A 9,556-nucleotide genomic window follows, 5' to 3' on the forward strand; every position below is an offset into this window, starting at 1 on the left:
CCTCTTGAGCTGTCTCTATCCGCCTGACAGGTGGTTATTATTTTAAAGAAACAAACTATGCATCTCTCCTAAAAATCAGTGTAAAAAATTTGAAGGAATGTGAGTCTTATTCAGTACGTTTAGTTATTGCATGCTTTTCTAAAGTCTACCAACCTTGCCACAGCACGTATGCCAGCTAAGATAGTTAGACAAGCTAGTGTTGAAGTCAGAGGTTTAGATACACCTTAGCCAAATTCATTTAAACTCAGTTTTTCACAATTCCTGACATTAAATCCTAGTAAAAATTCCCTGTCTTAGGTCAGTTAGGATCACCACTTTATTTTAAGAATGTGAAATGTCAGAATAATAGTAGAGTGATTTATTTCAGCTTTTATTTCTTTCATCAAATTCCCACTGGGTCAGAAGTTTACATAGTATTTGGTAGCATTGCCTTTAAATTTAACTTGGGTCAAACATTTCGGATAGCCTCCCACAAGCTTCCCACAATAAGTTGGGTACATTTTGGCCCATTCCTCCTGACAGAGCTGGTGTAACTAGGTCTCCTTGCTCGCAAACAATTTTTCAGTTCTGCCCACACATTTTGTATGGGATTGAGGTCAGGACTTTGTGATGGCTACTCCAATACCTTGACTTTGTTGTCCTTAAGCCATTTTGCCACAACTTTGGAAGTATGCACAGGGTCATTGTCCATTTGGAAGACCCATTTGCGAACAAGCTTTAACTTCCTGACTGATGTCTTGAGATGTTGCTTCAATATATCCACATCATTTTGCTTCCTCATGATGCCATCTATTTTGTGAAGTGCACCAGTCTCTCCTGCAGCAAAGCACCCCCACAACATGATGCTGCCACCCCCGTGCTTCACGGTTGGGATGGTGTTCTTCAGCTTGCAAGACTCCCCCTTTTTCCTCCAAACATAATGATGGTCATTATGTCATTATGTTTCATCAGACCAGAGGACATTTCTCCAAAAAGTACAATCTTTGTCCCTATGTGCAGTTGCAAATCGTAGTCTGGCTTTTTTTGTGGCGGTTTTGGAGCAGGGGCTTCTTCCTTGCTGAGTGGCCCTTCAGGTTATGTCGATATAGGACTCGTTTTACTGTGGATATAAATACTTTTGTACCCGTTTCCTCCAGAATTTTCACAAGGTCCTTTGCTGTTGTTCTGAGATTGATTTGCACTTTTCGACCACCAAAGTACGTTCATCTCTAGGAGACAGAACACGTCTCCTTCCTGAGCGGTATGACTGCTGCGTGGTCCCATGGTGTTTATACTTGTGTACCATTGTTTGTACAGATGAACGTGGTGCCTTCAGGTGTTTGGAAATTGCTCCCATGGATGAACCAGACTTGTGGAGGTCTACAATTTTTTTTCTGAGGTCTTGGCTGATTTCTTTAGATTTTCCCATGATGTCAAGCAAAGAGGCACTAAGTTTGAAGGTAGGCTTTGAAATACATCCACAGGTACACCTCCAATTGACTCAAATGATATCAATTAGCCTATCAGAAGCTCCTAAAGCCATGACATAATTTTCTGGAATTTTCCAAGCTGTTTAAAGCCACAGTCAACTTAGTGTAACTAAACTTCTGACCCACTGGAACTGTGATATAGTGAATTATAAGTGAAATAATCTGTTTGTAAACAACTTATTGGAAAAATGACATGTCATGCACAAAGTAGATGTCCTAACTGACTTGCCAAAACTATAGTTTGTTAACAAGAATTTGTGGAGTGGTTGAAACATTTGTTTTAATGACTCCAATCTAAGTGTACGTAAACTTCCGACTTCAACTGTATATTTATGTATTTGTGTATGTATGTATGTATGTATGTATGTATGTATGTATGTATGTATGTATGTATGTATGTATGTATGTATGTATGTATGTATGTATGTATGTATGTATGTATGTATGTATGTATTTCTCTAAGAGCGTTGCACACCTGGATTGCACATTATTCTTTAAAAAAATTCTTCAAGCTTTGTCAAGTTGGTTGTTGATCACTGCTAGACATCCATTTTCAAGTCTTTTCATAGATTTTCAAGCAGATTTAAGTCAAAACTGTAATTAGGCCACTCAGGAACATTCAATGTCCTCTTGGTAAGCAACTCCAGTGTATATCTGTCCTTGTGTTTTAGGTTATTGTCCAGCTGAAAGGTGAAGTTGTCTCCAAGTGTCTGTTAGAAAGCAGACGGAATGAACCAGGTTTTGTTTTAGGATTTTTTTCTGTGCTTAGCTCTATTCCGCTTCTTTTTATCCCCAAAAAACCTCTAGTTCTTGCTGATGACAAGCATACCCATAACATGATGCAGCCACCGCCATGCTTGAAAATGTGAAGACTGGTACTCAGTGATGTGTTGGATTTTCCCCAAACATAATGCTTTGTATTCAGAACAAAGATAATTTCTTTGGCACATTTTTTGCAGTTTTACTTTAGTTCCTTATTGCAAACATGATGCATGTTTTGGAATATTTTTATTCTGTCATGTAGGTTAGTATTGGGGAGTAACTACAATGTTGTTAATCCATCCTCAGTTTTCTCCTATCCCAGCCAATAAACTTTGTAACTGTTTTAAAATCCCCATTGCCCTCATGGTGATATCCCTGAGCCGTTTCCTTCCTTTCTGGCAACTGAGTTAGGAAGGACGCCTGTTTTTTGTGGTTGAATCTGTGTTTGAAATTCACTGCTCGACTGAGGGACCTTACAGATACTTGTATGTGTGTGGTACACAGATGAGGAAGTCATTTAAAAAATCATATTAAACACTATTGCACACAGAGGGAGTCCATGCAACTTATGTGACTTGTTGAGCACATTTCTACTCCTGAATTTATTATTTAGGCTTGCCATAACAATGGGGTTGAATACTTATTGACTCAAGACATTTCAGCTTTTAATTTGTAAAAATGTCTAAAAGCATAATTCCACTTTGACTTTATGGAGTATTGTGTGTCCAGTGACACACAATCTCAATTTAATCCATTTTAGATTCTGTCTGAAACACAATTTTTCTTGTAAAAAGTCAATGGGTGTGAATACTTTCTGAAGGCCAACATGATGGCCTTCTCTATTGAAATGTCATTTGACTCTGCAGAAAATAACTGGACTCCAAAAACGAGCAAATTGTAGTCAGCTATTAGGTTGGATTTCCTTTCACTGTTAGCAGTTGGGCTTTTGCACCTGGGCTTCCTGCATATTGCGCTGACAGACAATAACTAATCTCTCCATCATCGGCACTATAATAACGCCACTTATAAACAAGATGGAATGGATAATTTTACGTTCCCTCCCGTTACCTCTCCACTCTGGACTGCGTGACTTGAGGAGCAGGGATTAAGGAACTCAAAATCCATTGGCTCAGTTGAAACCAGCCTGTATATTCCAAACATTACACCGCACCAGAAAGCATTATTAGACACATACAGTCATGGTAGTCGACAGGATGATTTTGTTGCGCAAGTGACTTTCGAAAACTGCAATCTGAGACCTCCACTTGGACATAGCTGTTGATATCATGTGATTTCTTAATTCACAATTTTCTCCAACAATGTCCTTATCTCCCCACTCAACATCCCCCGTCCTCTCATGGCCTTGCCTGGGACTCTGGGTTGTTGCTGCCAGGGATATGAGTATGTAGGCCCATACGTGGTATTAAAAACCCATAAAAACTGACTGCCAAAAGGTCCTTCACTCCAACAGCCAGCCAGTACCAGTCTTCCTTCCTCTTGGGAAAGGTCTGAAGTCTGAACCATGGCCATTCCCACCCTATCTGCTTTCAGTATAGCCGGATACCACTTTTTGGGGCCTGTGAAATCCCACAGTTGTTCCGCAATTACAGCTGCTGTGCATAGAAGAGGGGGGCTTTTTAACAGCGAGGGGGATAGAGTTAACCCAGCTGTGTTGGGGGAGGAATCACAGCTGCAAACTAGACACACCTGTGGCACGGGCAGGGATAAAGTCTAAGGATATTCACAAGGACAAGCCTAATAAAAAAATACTTCTAAAGATTTTCTCCTTTATGTTTTGGTTTTACTGTCCATGGGCCATATGATACCCATTGAAATAATATAATTAAAATAAGAGTTAAGTTTTTTTGTGTGTTTTTTAATTATAAATGTCATAGATAATGCATTAATTCATGCGCAGGTCCCTGATATAATCAAAACATTAAAAACTATTCAACCTAAACTCCAAGGTCATTCACTCTGGTTAAAAAAATGGTATTCAGAAGAGCTCAAATTAAGTCATGATTCCCATTAATAATGAAAACATACATCCATGATTGACACTGGAAATAATGCCACCATTTTCTGCTCTGCAATGTGGAAATTACATTAAAGCAATTTGAAAAGGCGACCTGCGGTCTCTACTGTAATTAAGATATACTACAAAATGGACAAAGGCATCAGTGAACAGCGACATAGTGCATAGTTTACATGACAGCATGTGAAAAAGGGTTCCATTTGGAAAGCGAGCAAGCACAACAAAAGGGCAATTTGTTATCACATAGTCAAGTAGGTTCCTGTAGGATAATTAAACGGACAATCTCGAGGTCACCGTTTGGACTCAGCTGTCCCTCTGAGTGTCTGTTCTTCTCCTGGACTCCATCCTCGACACGACTGGCTCAGAGTTTGACAAAAGTTTGGATGTGGTGGCGTCTGCGGTGCTCCTAGGCGGAGGCTCGGCTGTGTGTGCGGCACCGCAGCAGCTCCTTTCTGTGGTCTTCGTGGTGCATGGGGCAGTAGGACTGGGGCTCACAGTGCTCCTGACAGACAGACGAGACCAGGGGAGTGAGAAATAAACTGATTACAGCCTAGCCCAACAGCCCAGAGTCTATTTGAGTACTGGAGCCAAGCTGATCCTCAACATTGGGGCTCCTTGGGTGTGCGTGCTTAGTCCCCTCCTGTACTCCCTGTTCACCCACGACTGCGTGGCCAAGCCTGACTCCAACACCATCATTAAGTTTGCTGACGACACAACAGTGGTAGGCCTGATCACTGACAACGATGAGACAGAGTATACTGAGGAGGTCAGAGACCTGGCAGTGTGGTGCCAGGACAACAACCTCTCCCTCAATGTGTGTAAGACAAAGGAGCTGATCGTGGACTATGGGAAAAGGAGGCCTGGTATGGCAACTGCTCAGCAACTGACCGTAAGGCGCTACAGAGGGTAGTGTATACAGCCCAACACATCACATCACTGGGGCCAAGCTTCCTGACATCCAGGACCTATATACTAGGCGGTGTCAGAGGAAGGCCCCAAAATGTGTCAAAGACTCCAATCCCCCAAGTCATAGACTGTTCTCTCTGCTAACGCACGACAAGGGGTACCGGAGCACCAAGTCTAGGACCAAAAGGCTCCTTTAACAACTTCTACCCCTAAGCCATTAGACTGCTGAACAATTAATAAAATGGCCACCCTGACTATTTACATGTACATTTTTTTTGTTGAAAATATTTTCTTAATTCTATTTCTTGAACTGCATTGTTGGTTAAGGGCTTATAAGTAAGCAGTTCACAGGTCTATAACTGTTGTATTCGGGCGCATGCGACAAATAAAATTTGATTTGATTTATTGTCAGGTCCATACCTGGTGAGAGAAGTCTATGTAGCCACCCTTGAGGATAGTGCAGGGCTGGGTATTCGTTCATGCTGTGGTCCACACTGCGCAAGAGGCGACACCTACAGAATGAGAAAAGCACTCTCTCATGAGGAGCGACTTAATTTCAAATGGAATACATGCAGAAAAAAACACATTTCTGGTCAGGAGTCAAAAGCAGATAATATGTAATCTGCAGATTTGATACACACACACGAACACGAAAACACACACAGGAGGACGTGACAAAAAGGTATGTATGTCACGTTCTGGGTGCTCTTTCGGAGGAGAATTCACAGTGCAGCTCCAACACAAGCCTCTTATCAAATGTGTGGGTTTTAGCCTCTGGGACAGTATGCTATCCACTGCCTCGTCTGTGTTGGGCAGGCTCAGAGCCCCCTGCAGGTGATGAGAGGGATAACACTAACTCAGACGAACACGGTTCACACTCCACATTGATATAAACAAAGATTGCACTCACCATAATGTGTCCTCCCTGATACTCATATGGGTAACAGCAGTCCACCACGGCAAAAGACTCAACCAAGCAGCTGAACTTCCCTTCCCTTCCAGAAGAACACTCATCTGGGACAATGAGAGAATTAAGTATTTTTAGATATAATGTATCTTCCTGCAAATGTAACGTGCACTATGTTAGGAGGAGCACTACATCTCATTACACTTACTGTGTCAACCATGATGTACGTCAAGCCATGGACACATGAGAAAAGGAAAGGGCAGGGGAGAGATTCAAAATTGGGGTAAAAGGAAGGAGTCATGTTGGAAGACAGAAAAAAAGGACGAAGATCTGGGGAAGAATTATTCAAAGCTGTAGCAACAGAGATTGAACCGTGCATTGAATACAGGTTCAAGATTCACACAGGTGCAAACCTCGCTGCATGATCCATTCAGTGACATAGCTTAACACAATGGGGCAAGAGCTGAAGACAAGTCTATGAGATCCAAATCACATCAGCTTCCTGCTCCAGGATTACCATGAATCCATCTGGATCCCCTGGAGAGTGCTGGGTTGGGGGGGGGATGCAGGGTAGATGGGACTTCCCAAGGCACAGGGCTCACTGTCACCTTGGAGCTGAGTGTCTGGAATAGGCATAAGACACTTTGGCTTGCCCTGAGATCTCTTCCTGGGGCCATCTAAACACAGGGGAAACCACAGCAATGCAGTCATTGTAATTCAGGTGAGATACAGAGAATGCATAACTCCTCAAAAACACACCCACAACAGAGGTGGAGAAACTTGAGCAATCCCATTCTGTCATCTAGTGGCCATAGTTGAATAAGCCACACAGGGCACTGAGCTGTTACTGAAACGTAATCATTTATGCCATTGACTGATGACAGCATTTAAATAGAGCATATTGTAGAAGGAACGATAGCATTTGCATGGGAATGTAAGTTAACCATGCATAACCCTGAATGTCAAAATGCATCCGTTCACATTCTCCTTGTTACTGAATGGACGTTCACTGAACGGAAGCTTTGGACTGCTACACAGCAACCTGAGCTAAGTGAGAAGAGTGTGTTAAACACAATGACAATCATTTAAAAGGTAGAGTCATTCATAGGTAGAGTGCATCCACAGACTGTTCTTTACCAGGAACTTCTTAATGCGACTGCTCCCGGAACAAAGGAGAACATCATTACTTTAGATGATGCAGGTAGCAACACAATACCACTGGGATCCACAGGGCCAATGGGGACCAGGTACTCATCCCTCCACAAATGATATTAACATTCATACGTGTTCCAGAATGCTTCTAAACACAGGGTTCAAGTTAATGGTGTTCTTGAAGGTGAGAGGAATAAGCCTGGCACCTACAGTAGGTGCAGGAGAGCCCAAGGCCACTGGAGAAGATGTAGGCCTGTCTGCAAACCAACAGGAAATAATGTGCCAAAAAAGCATGAAATGGTGAGGATGGAGTGAAAACAGCATATCACGATGGGCTCAAAAATGCAATGACATACAAAAGACAAACAAAGACAAAGGAGTGGCAACTGAAATTAAAATGGTGCAACATTTTACTGAAAGTGCAAAGCCTCTGCTACTTTACCAGAGTATACAATGCACACACCAGCATAGATGGTCATACACTCTGTCACGTCCTGGCCAGTATAAGGGTTAATTGTCATTGTAGTTTGGTCAGGACGTGGCAGAGGGTATTTGGTTTATGTGGTTCGGGGTGGTGTGTTTGTTGTAGGGGATTTGATTTATGTATTCCGGGGTTTTTGGGCACTGTTCCTTGTTTATGTATTTCTATGTTGATCTAGCTGGTTGTATGTCTATGTTTGGTTAATTGGTGTTGGGACTCTCAATTGAAGGCAGGTGTTGTCTATTTGCCTTTGATTGAGAGTCCCATATAGTAGGGTGTGTTTGTCTTTGGTGGGAGATTGTTTGTGAGCACTGCTTGTTGAGCCTGCCACACTGTTGTTAGTATCATTTATTGTTTTGTTTTTTCTGTGGATGCTTTACTCTTTTGTGAATTAAAAGAATGAGTATCCATATACCCGCTGCATTTTGGTCTTCCCTGCAACACCACGACATAATTCGTGACACACTCTGAACTTATGCCCAGCCAAGACTGGCGTCTCGGGTCTTCCTAGCTTGGGAGTTAGAGGTCTTAACGGGTCCAAATAGTTGGAAATGGATCTGTGGCTTTCCCACCTGACCGATATGCATAAATACATTTTCAAAAAACAGAGACCCATTCCAAATGGACCCGAGAACAGTCAGACCCGTTCCAAAAAGTAGCGTGGAAAACAGACCCAAACAGACCTGTGCTGGTTCGGATCCGAGAGACCCGTTCAGATCCTTGCCATTGTCTCCTCTGCTTTTCTTTGGGAGTTTCCCCTGGGTCGCTGACTTGCTGTCAATGATTTTTTTTGTGTGTGAATGAATAGGCCTTTGTAAAATGAATTGCTCACCTTTGTGTGGTGATCCCTGTGCAGCAGCATCGTCTATACTCCCAGTGCTGAGGTTGGACAGGTCCAGACATCGCCTGCATTTCTTAGTTTCACTCCTCTGCGATGTCTAGACATGTCCAACCATCGCCGAGCAGTGTCACTAAGTAATGCAGGCACTGCATGGGATAAAGATGGGTAAATATGGAGGTATCAAGATCATGGTTGTAGTTTTAGCCTAGTCTTATTCACAAGTCATGGCACTAGCTCTCGAGAACCCAAGGGGGCCCAAAGTGGCTTGGAGCCAGTCCCTGTCTTGGGTTCTCAGCTGATTTAATGGGCAGCTGTCTCCATGTGAAGTAGAATCCAGATAAATATGGGGGGGGGGGTACTAAGCTAACATATGGAATTGTTTTAAGATGGTCATACCATAGCTATTTGGTTTTGAATTTCAGGACCCCTTTAGGTAAAACAAAGTATCGTAGTAAAGGCCAAGTTCAATGTTTTATCAAATAATTAGATAAAGCAGTGAACTTGGCCTTTACTACGATAGAAACACATTGAATAACACACAAGACAGCTCAGGAACGAGTCCCGTTACACTTGTGGGTCATATTAGTTTGCTGTGTTGTAAAGTACTTCAGTAAAACTACTTTAAAGTACTACTTAAGGAGTTTTTTGGTGTATCTGTACTTTACCATTTATATTTTTAACAACTTTTACTTTACTTCACTTCATTACATTCCTAAAGAAAATTATGTATTTTTTTACTCCATACATTTTCTCTGACACCCAAAAGTACTTGTTACATTTTGACAGGGAAATGGTCCAATTCACACACTTATCAAAAGAACATCCCTGGTCATCCCTACTGCCTCTGATCTGGCTGACTCACTAAACACATGCTTTGTTCGTAAATTTCTGACCGTTTTGTAGTGTGCCCCTGGCTATCCATAAATTTAAAAAAGCTATAAATTGTGGTGTCTGGTTTTTATAATATAAGGAATTTGAAATGACTTGATGTACTTTTACTTGA

At 42.0% G+C, this 9,556-nt stretch overlaps 1 long non-coding RNA gene across 2 annotated transcripts; it reads right to left on the reverse strand.

Moving 5' to 3' along the window:
* Positions 1–3,824: 3,824 nt before the first annotated feature.
* LOC123742452 (uncharacterized) lies at positions 3,825–6,604 on the reverse strand. 2 transcript variants are annotated; one of them, XR_006769613.1, is made up of 3 exons: positions 6,083–6,604; positions 5,593–6,000; positions 3,825–4,768 (listed from the first exon to the last, which is right to left on the reverse strand). It is a non-coding gene; the product is annotated as an uncharacterized lncRNA (long non-coding RNA). The 2 variants fall into 2 exon arrangements; XR_006769612.1 differs by having other exon boundaries at positions 3,827–4,768; positions 5,593–5,684; positions 6,083–6,603.
* Positions 6,605–9,556: the final 2,952 nt, after the last annotated feature.

This window comes from Salmo salar, chromosome ssa04 (genome assembly GCF_905237065.1).
Source record: "Salmo salar chromosome ssa04, Ssal_v3.1, whole genome shotgun sequence".
NCBI lineage: Eukaryota > Metazoa > Chordata > Actinopteri > Salmoniformes > Salmonidae > Salmo > Salmo salar.